Source organism: Equus caballus, chromosome 14 (assembly GCF_041296265.1).
Source record: "Equus caballus isolate H_3958 breed thoroughbred chromosome 14, TB-T2T, whole genome shotgun sequence".
NCBI classification, from domain to species: Eukaryota; Metazoa; Chordata; class Mammalia; order Perissodactyla; family Equidae; genus Equus; species Equus caballus.
Window position 1 is genome coordinate 50,164,141 of NC_091697.1, and position 13,871 is coordinate 50,178,011.

Here is a 13,871-nt window from a genome sequence, read left to right on the forward strand (position 1 = left end):
GGACCCAAGAGAAATGAAAACGTATATTCACACAAGAACTGTACACAAAGATTCATAGCAGCATTATTCACAGTAGCCAGAGGAAACAAGCCAGATGTCCATTAACTGATGAATGGATCAATGACATGTGGCATATCCATACAATGAAATAGTATTCAGCGATAAAAAGGAATGAAGTTCTGATACATGCTCCAACATGGATGAACCTCAAAGACATTATGTTTTTTAAGGGAAGGAAGCCCAGAGTGTATGATTCCATTTATATGAGATGACCAGAATGGGCAATTCCATAGAGACAGAAGGTAGAGGAGTGGTTGCCTAGCCCTGGTGGGAGTGGGGAATGGGAAGTGATTGCTAATGTGTATGGGGTTTCTTTTGGGGATGACAAAAATGTTCTAAAACTAGATAATGGTGATGGTTGCACAACCATGTGAATATACTAACATCACTTAATTGTATACTTTGAATGGGTGAACTGTATGGTATGTGAATTTTATCTCAATAAAGTTGTTTAAAAACCCAAACCATGGCTAATGAAATAATGAACCCAGCGACAGGGCTTCACTGAAGGATGTGGTCTCTCCCTGTCCGCTCTGATTAGCTTAGGTCTTGTCCCCACGGAGCCTGGCCACAGGCCACCCAGACAATTCAAGTGGAAAGACTATAGATGGAAAGACAGAGTACCTAGATGTCTCCCCAGAGTCTGAACTAGGACGATTTTCCCCGCTCTTTCCTATAGAGATGATTTTAAATTTTATGGACTCAATCTCGCTATTCTATGTTCGTTTCTGGGTTTCAAATCATGTTTCAAAAAGCGTTCTCCCTTCTAAGATTATAAATCTTGGTAATTAGTGTTTTCCTCTAAAGTTTGTCTTCTTACATTTAAATCTCTGATTCCTCAAGAATTTAAATAACAAACTGGGGATCCTGGTTGTTTTTGTCCCTCTTGCCAAATAGATAGATAGTTATTAAATGAGGGGTTTTAAATTTGGGGTTAGAATGGACTTGGGATATCTCGTAACTTCCTGAAATTAAATGCAAAAAAAATGTGTGAGGGTATGTGTGTATGTTTATTTTTCTGGGGAACAGGGTTTAGATCTTGTCAGATTCTCAAGGGGTTTTGTGACTCACAGAAAAACCACTGGGCTCTCTACATTGCGTAAGCTGGCGTCCAGGTAGCTTAGTTGTGTACATTCCAATGCAGCGAGGCCAAATCCGAGCCAACAGGAAGTTATAAACAATCACAGTGGAGGCCTGAGTGGTTCCTCCTTGGGAACATTTTCTGCCACATGTCAAGTGAGAGTTGCACCACCCTTTGCTTTGACATTTTGCTGAGGCAGAGAACAAGAAGTGACTCTCACTGGCTCCCCTTGGCCCTAGAAAACTTTAGGTTTTTAATTATCTGCTGACAAATCAGTGGAACTAATAAACCATTTTAGCTGAAAAAAATGTGGTGCCCTCCTGTCACAAAGAATTTGAGGAGGCTTACAGGCCAATAAATATAAATAAATGATAAAGTGGAAATAAAACTGCCAATACAAAGAAGGTGGCAGATGCTTAGGTGCAGACTCATGCGTTCATGTAATAAATATATTTGCACTACCCACTGTGCGCAGGCGTCGTCTAGACTGGTGGTTCTCCAAGGTGGTCCCCGGACCAGCAGCATCAGCATCACCTGGGAACTTGTCAGACATGCAAATTCCCACGTCCATCCCCAGACCTGCTGAATTAGAAGCTCTGGAGTTGGGGCCCGGCAATCTGTGTTTTAACAAACCCTCCAGGTGATTCTAATGCACATTCAAGTTTGAGAACCACTGGTCTAGGTATGGGGAATACAATGGTGAAAGGACAGATAAAACCCCTGCTCTCCCCGTGGAGTTTACATTCCAGTGTGTGGTATGGGGACACAGAAAACACAAAAAACTGAATATGATAATTTTCAGATAGTAGTAAGAGCTATGAATAAAAAGAAAGCAGAGGATGTGAAGGACAGTGATGAGGGGCTGATGAGAACAGGTGGTGAGGGAGGAGGTGTCTGCAATGAGACCAGAATAAGAAAGCCAGCCACGCAAAGAATTGAGGGGCAGAAAATAAATGCGTACACTTCAGGCAGAGGGAACAGCAAGTGCAAAGGCCCTGAAGTGGGACCATGCTTGGCCCACGTGAGGAGAAGTGTGTCTGGAGGAGTGCAGAGGGATGAACACTGGACAGTTGGAACAAATAGGGACATGATCTGATTTATGTTTTAGCAGGATCCCTCTGGAATGAACTGTAGGGGTAAGGGTAGAAGCAGGAAAGTCAGCTCGGAGGCTATTGCACTAATCCAGGCAGGGAATATTGGTGCTTGGATGGACTGGAACAATGTGCAAAGACCTATTATTAAGTGAAAAACAAACCGACAATGCGGGACACTGCACATAGGAAATTGCTCTTAAGTATACACACATTCAGGTATATAAAGACTTTTTTTTTTTCCTGAAAGGATCCAGAAAAAAAAGTTGAGTGAGTATCTTTGACTAACTTGAAAAGATATTTGCACCCCTATGTTCATAGCAGCATTGTTTACAACAGCCAAGACATGGAGACAGCCTAAGTGTTCATCAGTGGATGAAAGAGTAAAGAATGAATGCATAAAAGGAAAATCTGGTGTATAAATATATGATGGAATATTCTTTGGCCATAGAGGGAGTGAAGTCTTGCCATTTGCTGGGGCACCAGTGGACCTTGAGAGCCTTGTGCTGCGTAGAATGGCTCGGACAGAGGGAGATGGATGCCGTAAGATCTCTCTTATATGTGAAATCTAAAAAACAAACAAACAACATGCTGAGCTCATAGATATAGAGACAGATTGGTGATTGCCTGAGGTGGGGGGTGGGGTGTGAGTGAAGTGAGTGAAGCGAGTCAAAAGGTACAAATTTCCAGTTATAAAATGAATAAACCACGTGGGTGTAATGTATAGCATGGTGACTATAGTTAATAATACCGTAGCGCATGTTTGAAAGTAGATGGGAGAGTGGATCTTGAAATTTCTTATTACAAGAAAAAAAAATTGTAACTAGGTATGGTGATGGGTGTTAACTGGACTTATTGTGGTGATCGTTTTGCAATATATACAAATATTGAATCATTACATTATACACCTGAAACAAATATAGTGTTATGTCAATTATACCTCAATTTAAAAAAGAAGTGGTTGTCTTTGGGGAGAAGGAGGTTAGTGAGGGTCATTTTATACTGTTCTGTATATTGTGCATTTTTAATTTTTTTTTGTGTGAGGAAGATTGGCCCTGAGCTAACACTGTTGCCAATCTTCCTTTTTTTGCTTGAGGAAGACCGTTGCTGAGCTAACATCTGTGCCAGTCTTTCTCCGTTTTATGTGGGATGCCACCACAGCATGGCCTGACAAGCAGTGCTAGGTCCATGCCTGGGATCTGAACCTGAGAACCCCAGGCCACTGAAGTGGAGCATGTGAACTTATCAACTATGCTATGGGCTGGCTGCTGCATTTTAAAATTTTTGTTTACTTATTTTTTGCTGAGGAAGACTGGCCCTGAGCTAACATCTGTTCCAATCCTCTTCCATTTTATGTGGGATGCCACCACAGCATGGCTGATGGATGGAGTAAGTCGGCCCTGGGATCCAAACATGTGAACCCTGGGCTGTCAAAGTGGAGTGCATGGGACTTTAACCACTCGACCACGGTGTTTGCCCTAAATTGTGCATTTTTATCATATGCATGAAGCATTACTTTTATTTAAAGATAAAATATTTTATTTTATTGTTTATTTATTAAAAATTTTTTATTGTGGTAACCTCAGTTTATAACATTCTATAAATTTCGGATGTACATTATTATATTTTGATTTCTGTGTAGATTACAACCTTTTCACCACCCAAAGACTAATTACAATCCATCACCACACACATGTGCCTAATCACCCTTTTCACCCTCCTGCCTCCCCCTTCCCCTGTGGTAATCACCAATCCAATCTCTGTCTCTATGTGTTTGTTTGTTGTGCATTTTATCATGTGCATGAAGCATTACTTTTATATAGAGATAAAATATTTTAAAATAAAAATCGAGATCGAGGAAAATATAAAATAGAATAGGCAATGGGTGATCGATATCAGAGAGAGGAAGCCCACCTCTCATGGGCATAACCCTTTCCAAGCATCCTCCCTGGAAGCTGCTAGAGAGCCAGGCTGACATATTGAGGTGAGCTCCTGTTCTTGCATTACAGTGGGATCAGGGCGAGGCACCTTCCCACTTGAGAACCACTGGACCCCCTTTCTGTCCTGCAGCTCTGGTGATGTTTGTGGCTGTCGAGTCTCCTTGGGCAACTAATACAATTTCCTGTGAATGTCTGCCTCATTTCCCTGTGTCCTGTTTGTCAGCTGGCTCCCCTCCATCATCTTGGCAGCTGGTTCACCATGAGGCCAGCGTGCTCTTCGTTTAATTGCATGATTGGGCATAAACAGAAGGAAACACTTTGCTGGGGGGAGCGAGTGGCATGCAGCATCTGATTTTTCCTGTCAGCTGATTAGGATTTGTTGTGTCCGAACAAGGTCAAATGAGATTAGAAAGAAAATGCAGTGTGTCTGGTGTGTGTTTCACCTATCATTTATGTAAACAGGATGAACGAAGGGGAAATTTTAAAGCAAACATTGAATGTCAGCCTCAAGATTCAAGGACAAGAAGCCCAGGCTTTATATGTTATGCCTGGAGAGGAAGAAAATTTATTTATTGGGAGCATTTTGAATCCTGCGGATTCTATCATGCACTGATTCTTTCAAGTTGGTGCAGTTAAATAGTGATAGTTTTATGTCTGATTTTCAGAGTACCGAGAACAGAATAAGTAAAACCACAGAAACAACGCATTCTACCTTTATCGGCCTTCCGAAGCTCTTACACGAGGTTTAGAGCCACTTCCTGTAATAGTAACCGCTGAAGTGCTCGGTGGTGAGTCAATCTCTTAGGTCGGGGAAGGAAAATCTCACCTCCGGCACCAGCCACAACATTTTAGATGAGGATGCCTCTGGCCAAGGCCACACCTCTGTGAATGAATCTACCAGGCATCTACTAGGAATTTTCTTGGTCCTCCAAATCTGTCATTTTCTTCCTTTTTCGGACCCACCCCTCTGCAGTGCTAGTAGCCTTGCATATAGGATTTTAATCACTGCAGAAATGGCTTTAAATGTGGTCTAAGTGCTTGGAGGGAAGATAGGGTCTCTGTTACATACACTGTATGGGATCTAGTGTATTGTGGATGCTTAATAAGCAGCTTCAACAGCTATTATTTTCATGGACTATTTCCTGGCCCCGAGCTGGAGGGCTATTCTGAGGCCAGACTTTTAGACTCGGTGACCTCCAGGGCCTTCCCACGCTAAATAACAGTGGGGCCCCAAACATTAACATTATCGAGTCTTGTGGCTCAAAAAAACCTGAATGTATATTATTTAAAAGATAAATCTAGACACTTGACATGGAAATTGAAATAAATATGGATGTTAAAGTGCAATTTTAAAAAGTTTCAGCACTAAGGGGAATTACATTACCGTAAATACTTTAGGGAACCGAGGATTAATGATTTCCCAGTATTTGGGCAGTAACATTTCCAAACACTCAATGTGTAGTAGAGTAATTAGTTTATATCAGTAGCTAGGGGTTGTAATTTGCCTAAAAGCTGTGTGGGTTTGTTTTGTTTTTAACAGCATTTCACGACTGGGTGTAATGGGGAGAAGTGAAACTAAAATACTGACTTACACTCGCATTGCCAGTTTTCAAGGTGCTTTCACCCACTTTGACACGTTTGAGTGTCGTGATGATCTTGTCGGCTTGCAGGGAAGGTGCTGTAGGAGACTGTCATTAATCTCGTCTCGAGAGAGGGCCCTGGGAGCCCCGCAGAGCTGAGTTGCCAGGAATGGTCAACCACACAGTGTGGGCAGGTTCAAGGGTGTTAACCTGAGGTAGGGAGACCTGGTTTTAGTCACAGTGAACACTTTAGGGGTGCAGCCTGGGTGAGACACTCAGCTGCATCTCTATCCTCAGGATTTTTAGGGTGTTTCCCAACTTGAAAATCTCTCATTCCATGTGGTTAAGAAGAGTTAACATGCATACTGTAGATAGCGTAACAATTCTCCAATATTTAGAAGATGATTGTCTAAAATATTTTTATCTTTCTATGATTCAGAAGGCCCTCTGGAATCATTCAGATACTCAGGAAGATTATTATTTTTAAAGGCAATTGGTCAGTACCTTTGGATATGTGGAAGTGGCAGGTCATGGAGGTTCTGGTTAATAAAGTTTGGGAAATCCACTGTTTCTGTATTTTTCAAGTCCCTTTTAGGGGAGCGCTGCTCGTCAATGATCAGAGCGATGTGATGCTTGAGGCTCTAGGTCCCTGTGACAGGGCACCCGCTTCTCAGAGGCTCCTCCTTTCAGAGGCACCTAAGTGACTCCCTGGGTGCTCTATGACCAATCTGGGGAACAGGTTTCCACCTCCACCTTCCCAGAGGAGAGAGAGACCACCAAGTGTATTTCTAGTTCCCAGAGGTCGATCTGTACATCTCTACCTGAATCATCAGGTGGGCAGGCTTGCACACACAGACACACACGCATGCTCACACCTCCCAGGTTCAAATGCCTGCATAATGAGGAGGGACTCTTCATCAATGATAGGAAACTAGCAATCGTGTTTCCATCTGGCTTCTTCAAAGACATCTCCTGATTGTATCCTTTCAGTCTATCTTCATTCCCCACCTTATAGCCAAAGAGTTATTTGTACATGCAGCTTCCTTCCTTCCTTGCTACATCCTCGACAGTGGCATAAAGATGATGCCCATGGTCCGCTGAAGAAATCCCCACCTCTGAAGCTGGGCTCACCTGAGGGTTCATTCTCCTGGTTCAGCAGGAACAGTCTTGCCCACTGGTGAGGAATGACAGAAATATTCTCTTTGCAGCCCCTCCTGGCCTTAACCTGGATAGCCATGGCCTTGAGTAGCTTTGCAAAATGCCCTGGGCAAGGCTTGGCTCTGGGAATGGCACAGACAGACAGACACGCACACACTCTGCCACACATAGACACCTACACCCTATGCAGGGATGCCAAATGACAGAACAGAAAAGGACTCCCTTTCATCCAGCAGCTTTCTGATTCCAGAGGAGCGTCTCTGAGCCACGACCTGCCGTTGCCCTGGTGACTGAGGCCTCAAAGTAAACAGGATTCTGCTCAGACGGGCCAGTAGTCCATTCGGCTTAGCCATTTGCCCCAAGACAAACCACCCTAAAATAACACCCAGGATAGTTGCTGCCGCTGTCTGCTGTCTCTGCCTCCCTTCCCCACTGGCCAATAGCTCTAGGCCTGCTGCTGGCTGTCCAAAGTCAGGGGCATTTAGAGCTCTCTGTACATCCTGGTGGGTGGGGTCAGTGTGGGTGATTGTCTAAAGGCAGGTCCCCTCTGCTGATAAACAAGGCCACAGAGAGACCTAGAGGCTGACATTCTCAGCCCTAGCCTGCCTCCCTGCTTCCAACATAGCCTGCGGGACTGGTAGCCGGGGCTGTGGCATGGCGTCTGGAGGCGGACCAGCAACCTGATGTGCATGCCACGGCCCGTCCCCTCTCCCCACACAGAGCTGCAGTAACCGAGAGGTTCAGAGAGCTGGCTTGGGGCTGCTCGGGAAGCAGCCGCAGCACAGTGACAGTGACAAACACAGAGCAGACGACACCAAGTGGATTCCCTTTCCCCTTGGACAGAGAGGCACAGCCCTCAGCCTGCAAGCATTTCAGGTAAGAATCAGAATATCTGTTCTGGGGAACAGAGAGAGAGCAGGTTACATTCAGAGCTGAGGGGGGGTGTGTGTGTGTGTATGTGTGTGTGTTTGTCTCAGTGTAAGTATATGGCTGCTTGGAGAGGAAAGAAAATTGGGAAAAGTTAAGGCAGTAAGACATTTGAGCAGATACCACTGGAGGCAGCTTTCCTGCAAGTGAACACCCTGATGCTTACCTCTGCTGGGTTCAAAGCAAGCTGTAGACTGCTCTGGGAGCAGGGCTGGCTGATGGCACAGGCACGTAAAAATAGCATGTAGAGTTTAGAGACTGTAAAAATAATCATGCACCCTGCTGCCCCATTATCTTCATTCTCCCACTGCCAGGCCATGAGGACTGGAGGGGGCAGAATGTTCTCATTTACTAAAGTGCTGGATGCGGTCCTTGTGGTTCGGCAGAAGCCCAAAGCTGCGGCCTGATGAGTCTGATGTGTCACGTCACCCTCCTGGGTAGCCTGGAGATTCAGCTGCCTTGGATAGCCTGCCCACTAGGTGGGAACCTTAGATTTATCAACCTTTTGACATAGAAGTTGGGCTGAAATATAGGATTATCTAAGAGTATTCTGAGGGCCCCACTGATCACCTGGATTATTTCTTACCTTGCTTTCTGATCTTCTTTGAAAATCACCTCCTCATCTCAGTGCCCCTCCAGATAGGCACCAGCAGAGAAGTAGCGGGAATGGCTAGCCACTGGGCACATTCTCTGGCATTTATGCTAGCCACACCCACATCACTATTACATGCCCATAGTATGCAAGGCTTCTAGACAGGAGTGCTTGAAACAGTCAGACCTCCAGGTGCTGGGGCGGGAATTTCAGGTATTTAATCAAGTGCCTATTTTTCAGACACCCAAGAGGAACCCACCTTATCTTGCCTCTCAGGTCCAAGAACTCCCTCTGTGCCTCCGCAGAATGCAAACCCTCTGTGCTTTCTCTAGCTGTTTAAATCCACCCCCACTTTTTTGCCTTTCTTTCTGCTTCGGTGACTGGCACTTTCCCTTTCATTCACACAGGGACGCAATTGTTTATGATTTAGCTCCGCAGACACCAGTGGGAGGATGCAAGCATCCTGGCAGAGGGGAAGCCAGGCTCTGTGAAAGGATGAGCCAGCCCAAAGGTGGCAAAGGGTTGAAAAGAAATGGGCCTGGCTTTACAAAGCAGTGTCTGGTGAAGGGCTGACCAGCCGTTTCCTGGGGCTGTCTGTGTGAAGGAGTGTGGATATTGGCGGAGACTGATTCACAGCCACAAATTCTCTTTTCCTTTGTTTTCTTTGTGTTGGTCATTGAGGGCTTCCGAGGAAATTCCCCTTTTGAGATTGTATATCTGAAGGGAAGATCACAAATCTGCTGCTGCGGGCAGCTGGCAGACTTTCTTCCGTGACCCTGCCTTTTGTAGTCTGCGTAAGCGGATGTGCAAATCAAAAGCAAAGTTAATGCACAAAAAATTAAGGGAGAAAACACTGAGTTTCTTGTAAACTCTCTTCCAAATCTGGTGTGCACATATACATACATGGCTTGCCTGGTTCCCAAAAGGATTGAAGGAAGCAATATCACTTGATTATGTGGTTTGACTTTACAGGCCAGTAGCACCAACCATACTGATAATATTTTCAGCGGTGATGGTGGATGGACATCCCTAAGTTCCGTCTACACCTAGTGAAGGGATGTCTGATCCCAAGTCAGATTGTGTGCACGCTCACTTTGCTGACAGGCATTCTGTGGACCCTGAATAAACTATGAAGGAGCATGGAGCTTCTAGCCCCGCTGTGCTGGCTTCCAGGAGTCAGGAGATCGTGTGGAATAGAAGGCACACCCCTTCTACCTCATCAAACGGGTGTTGCTTGACTAATGTGATACTCCTTGATCTAGGCTACTGGAAAAATAATCTGTAGTCATTTGTGCCACAGACATACCCTGTTTAGGTAAATCTCACACCTACAGATGACTCATAAATTGTAGGTGAATGAATATTTTTCCTTAAGAAAAGATTTGGTAATCAACAAATGTTCAAGTACTGACAAGGTGTCCCATCTCAAGATTTAACTGGATCTAGCCCAACTCAACCACACAGAAAGGTGGGGACCTACCTGGGTGGGCAGGTCACAGAATGGGCCTGGGCTGATAGGATGTCCAACTCAGCCGGGAGGTGAAGGAGTCCAAGGTATAGGTGCAGGACGAGCATCTGGGCCAGCGGCCTGCAGGGAGAGAAGGGCAAGGGAGGGAACAGTAGTTATTTTGACTCTTAAAATTCACTATTTAAGGGAGGCAGCATAACCTAGTGGCTAAGTGCATAGATCCTGCAACCAGGCAGAATCTGATGTTCAAATTCAGACCCTGCCACTTATTAGTATGGTAACCTTGTGCCTCAGTTTCTCATCTGTAAGATAGGGTAATAAAGTACCAACCTTGTTGTTGAAAGAATCAAATGAGTAATGCTCTTAGCACAGCGCCTGGTTTATAGTGAGTATGATGTGAGTATTTGCTGCTATTATTATTATTATTGAAAGGTGAGCTCTGAAAAGGCTGCCCATAAGTCCATTTGTTCCAAAGTCCAAAGTGATACTCTACGAGCGACCGCTAGGGCCGCCTTCTGGACAGCGTGGAGGGGCTGTCGCTTTGGTGTTGAGTTTTGCTTGTCTCTCTGAGCACTCAGAAATAGAAGAGCTTCTGTGCCAGTTACCAGTGTTTCTTGAGGCCTGACTGTGTGCCAGGCATGGTGCTTGGCTTTATGTGCATGACCTCACTGAAATCTCATAACAGTGCTGTGAAGTAGGGGCTGTCACAGCTGCAGAGATTGAGGCTCAGTGGGCTGGGCCATTTGCCCAAGGTCACACAGATAGCAAGTGGCAGAGCCAAGCTTCACACCCAGGCTGTGCTCCTAACCAGTGTGCTGTCTGTGTTTTGAAGGATCACTGGAGTTGTCCTGAGAGGCAGGTGGAGTTTGGTGACAGGAATTCAGCAACAGGTGGTATTTGAAGACCCAGAAAGTAGGCCAGGATTTGGAAGCTCTGCCAAGAGATGACAGGACTCCAGCTTGACCCATGGTAGAATCTCTACCTTGAGGACCAGTGGCCTTTGGTACTGGGTCTTCAGGAACAAGACATGAATACAGGCACGGGGCCAAGGTGGGCTTCTCCTGAACCAGGCAGAGGAGGGTGCCCCAGAAGAGAGGAAATGGTGTGTAACAACAGAGACAGAAGCACAGTGAGGATGCTGGGCCAGGGCACCTTACACCCCTCAAGTCTAAGGTCAGAGGTCATCTTGAGCTAAGCCTGAGGTCAAGTCTGGGTGATTCCAGTTGTGGAGAAAGGAGGAACGGACAACCCAGAACTTAGTGTCTGGGGGCAGTAAAGTTTATAGTAATGTAAAAGACTTGATTTGCGAATGCGATCCTTCTTGATAGAACATTTAAAACACGACTTAAAGAGATCTGATCTATGCATAATTGCTCAAAATCATCTTTCTGACTTTACCCAAGGAATGCTGCTGGTGATGGGAACAGGTGTGAGCGGCGTGCCCACCTTGCACCAGGGCTGTGTAGATGTGGGGGTTACTGATGGACAAGACTCATCTCTGTCTTTCCAGGACCTGTGGTCTGGTCCAGGGGTTTTCAAACTTTAATGTGCATAAGAATCACAGCGGAACTTGTGAGAAAGTCAGGCTCCTGGGTGCTACCCACAGAAGTCCTGATTTAGCTGGCTTCCTAAGGGACCCAGGATTCTGTGTTTCCTGGGTGGGGCTAAGGTGATTCCGATGCCTTTGGTCCACAGGCCACAGCTGAAGCAGCCCAGGCCTGATCATTGCTCTGGTTCCCTTCTCTTCATTACTGTTAACAAGAACACAGAGTCACGTGGCCTGAATCAGCAGCAGTTAACTTCTTTGTTACCACCTTCTTCCCGAATTGCCATTTTCCTTGGACTAGACCCCCACTTGTAATAACAACAATGACAGCGCACCTCCTGCCTGTTGAGTTACGATGTGCTGGGCGCAGTGTCAAGCCCTCCATGCTGTTATCTCATTTGGTCTTCACAACCATCCCTTAAGTTAGGTACTAGTATGATCCACATTTTACAAGTGAGATAAAAGGCCCCACTGTTAGTAAGTGGCTAATCTGGAATATGAATTTAGGACTAGAAGTTTCCCAGAGCACAGACACGTAACCTCCAGGCCAGTCTATGAGAGTGGTTTTAGCTCTTTGTCAGTTCAACCCTCCTTTCTCATGCTTGGATGTCTTTCTCTGGTTCACATTCCTATCTTATCCACCCCCGTTCCCAGACTCCCATATAATTTCTTCAGAAGATGATGTGGCCTGGTGTTTCCCTATTTTTACATCATTCAATAAAGTCAAAAAGGGTTGGGGCAATGGGTGGGTGGAAGGCAGGCTTTATGGGTTGAATTGCATCCCCCCTCAAATTCATATGTTGAAATCCTAACCCCCAGAATCTCAGAATGCGACCTTATTTGGAGAAAGTGTCTTTACAGAGATAATCAAGTTTAAATGAGGTCATTAGGGTGGGCCCTAATCCAGTATGACTGGTGTCCTTATAAAAAGGGGAAATTGGGACACAGTGACACATAGAGAGGGAAGAAGACATGAAGAGACACAGGGAGAAGGCAGTCATGACAAGCCAAGGAGAGAGGTCTGGAACAGACCCTTCCTTCAAAGCCCTCATAAGGAATCAACCCTGCTGATCCCTCGATTTTGGACTTCTGGCCTCCAGAACTCTGAGACAGTACGTTTCGGTTGTTTGAGCTACCTGGTCTGCTTTCCTTGTTATGGCAGCCTTGGCAAACTGCTATAGTGGGAACAGATTCCTAGGCCTCCTCCTCCGGGCCCTGACTTTGGGGTGATCTAGTTTCAGGCCAACCCATTATGCCAAGTTGTGGCACTTTTCCTTTTCTTTAACTCTGAGTGCTTCACTGTTGGCATAAACAGGGTTCTCGGCAGTCACAGGTAGGCCCAAGGCTTGGGAGGGAAGAAGGAATGAATAGAAAGGATGAAGAGGGAAGGGGGAAGGGAAAGTAAAGTAAAAGGAGGCAGGAGGAGAAAGAGGAGAGTGAGGAGCGGGAGGGGGCATGCTGGAAGGCCATTAATGACTGGTTCAGGCTCCCTTGGCCTATTTGTGGGGCAGCTCCTGTGTGCCAGGGAGCATGCAAAACACTGCGGCTGCAGTGGATCCTGGAAGTGACAGTCGCTACCTTCATGAAAGTTAGAGGCTAGATGGGGATACCGACATCAAGCACACAGTAACTCTCCTGAGTGTCCCGCGAAAGTGTATGCAGAGGACCTGATCCCGTCAGGGAGTCTGGAAAAGCTTCAGTGATGAAGTGATGCTTGGGTGGAGATCTGGAAGACTGGCAAGCATCAAATGGGTGAGGACTGAGTGTTCCAGGTGGAGGGAAGAGCATGGGTGACGGTCACATGGTGTGAGGAAGCGTGGCATCGCTAAGGAGTGGAGGGAAGGCAGTGTGGCTGGAACGCAGGGAAGAAGGGAGGGCAAGTGGGAGCCCAAGGGGCAGGGTGGCACTGGACCACAGCAGCTGTTGAGAATTTAGGTCCGTAAGCTGAGAGCCATAGAAAGCCAGAGAAGGATGTGAACCTATATAAGGCAAACTCTCATTTCAACAAATGGCGTGTTAGGATAGAGATGCTGACGGTGTGGTTCAGCAGCAAGACATCAGGCTTCTTGAGCTCCCAAACCTGCGGTTGGCTGCGTCACCTTCAGGGAGTAAAGTTCCAGGTCACTTCCCAGTGTTCTAGCCACGGTGCCCCCTCAAGAGAGCATGTTCAAGGTGTTTGTCATGGCGCCATTGGGAAGGGTCAGATAGGGACAGTTGTCTCCTGTGAGCGAGGTTAGTTAGCCAGCTTGGCAGCCAGGCCAGGCTGAGACTGGCGTTGACCAGGCAGCCCCTTGTTTGGCATCATTTGAAGGACGCAGAGAGGCTGTGGAACTATAACCTCTCCTTTGCCTCGGGTACTTTGCCTGAAGCTGGAGGAGCGGGTGCGCATTCAGGAGACTAATTACTCAGTGGGGCTGTGGAGGATGGC

General features: G+C 46.2%; 1 protein-coding gene and 1 long non-coding RNA gene across 13 annotated transcripts in view; one reads left to right on the forward strand and one right to left on the reverse strand.

Annotated features, from left to right (window-relative positions):
* FGF1 (fibroblast growth factor 1) overlaps positions 1–13,871 on the forward strand; it is a 95,663-nt gene that overhangs the window by 3,590 nt on the left and 78,202 nt on the right. For 3 of the 12 annotated variants that reach the window (XM_070232582.1, XM_070232589.1, XM_023616896.2), the window contains exon 2: positions 7,631–7,786. The exons of 6 other annotated variants lie outside the window; for them this stretch is intronic. The gene's annotated coding sequence lies outside the window, so the exon portion shown is untranslated. Of the gene's footprint in view, positions 1–7,630; positions 7,787–12,395; positions 12,556–13,871 lie in introns of those variants that run through there. 3 more of the 12 variants (XM_070232586.1, XM_070232592.1, XM_070232596.1) reach the window with 1 other exon arrangement.
* Positions 2–8,536, reverse strand: LOC111767776 (uncharacterized). Its single transcript, XR_002799611.2, has 3 exons — positions 8,424–8,536; positions 5,765–5,962; positions 2–2,800 (listed from the first exon to the last, which is right to left on the reverse strand). It is a non-coding gene; the product is annotated as an uncharacterized lncRNA (long non-coding RNA).